Consider the following 1,110-nt stretch of genomic DNA (forward strand, 5'->3'; position numbering starts at 1 on the left):
GAACATTCCGCGGCGGGAGGTGGTGATGCCGGCGGAACAGCCGCGTCTGATTGGCTGAGCGCTGCAGCCGCTCAGTGACTGGCGGAGGCGGAAGGAGGCAGCTTGGTACTTTCGTTTTCCTGCCCAGAGTCTGCGGAGAGGCCGACTTACACTAGGGTACCGCGGCGGTTGGACCCCGGACCAAGAAGAGGCTACCCGGAGCGCTCGGAGAGGCAGCACCTGCGCGTTTCCGCCGCTGCACCCGCGAGCACCCCTGTTCACCCCTTCCGGGCTTGGCTCGCAGAGTGAGTGGTGTGAGGTGCCTGGGGGCGGGACGTGCCGGGACGTGCCGGGACACCGGCCGGCGGGGCCGTGCAGTGGGACGCTTTCTGCTTTTTCGCAGCAAGTTTTCCTATTCCCTGTGCCACCCGCGGTAACTAAGACGTTCGCACTCCTGCATGCAAACCCGACAGTCTTGGCACCTAACGAGCTGAGTGTAGCTGCTGCTTTGGTTGGATCCTCAGCCTCTCATACCGTGCCAGGCACAAGGAGGCAGTTAAGTAAATGTTCATGGAAAAGAATGAATGAGCACATGAATCTGAAATCGTAATGACGTGTATATGTTTAAAGATAAAGGCGCGTAAATAGCTTCTTGGTATTTAAAAAGTGATACTTAGTTCCTGCATACCCCAAGAGAGTAATTAATTACTCTTGAAAAAAAATTCAGACCAATACGAAAGCATTTTAGGGTATGTGTATAGGTGTGTAGTTGATTGTGCTTTGGATGTTGTATATAGAAGTTGGGGAGGGAGTTGTTTTTATGAGACAAAAATAAGCCGTAAGCTTCCAGCACAGTCCAGTATGCAACCATTGCTTAATGAGGAACTTGTTGGGCCATAATATGGTTTGCCGTTTATGTTCCAATTCAATGAGAAATATATTAGATTTCAGTTTAGCCAACTGTTATGGAACACATACTGTGCAGGGTGCTGTCCTAGGTTCAGGGGATGTGAAGAAAAACAAGGCATGGTCCTTGCAGCTGTGGAGCTTACATCATGTACGGGAGACATCATAGAGCTTTACAAGGACCACTGGAACTGATGCTCTAATAGAGGTTCAGATGCAATGAGG

General features: G+C 50.9%; 1 long non-coding RNA gene across 1 annotated transcript; it reads left to right on the forward strand.

Moving 5' to 3' along the window:
• Positions 1 to 86: 86 nt before the first annotated feature.
• Positions 87 to 667, forward strand: LOC111819446 (uncharacterized). Its single transcript, XR_002823065.1, has 2 exons — positions 87 to 284; positions 383 to 667. It is a non-coding gene; the product is annotated as an uncharacterized LOC111819446 (long non-coding RNA).
• The last annotated feature ends 443 nt before the right edge of the window (positions 668 to 1,110 follow it).

The sequence above is a fragment of the Trichechus manatus genome, unplaced genomic scaffold (genome assembly GCF_000243295.1).
Source record: "Trichechus manatus latirostris isolate Lorelei unplaced genomic scaffold, TriManLat1.0 scaffold02583, whole genome shotgun sequence".
NCBI lineage: Eukaryota > Metazoa > Chordata > Mammalia > Sirenia > Trichechidae > Trichechus > Trichechus manatus.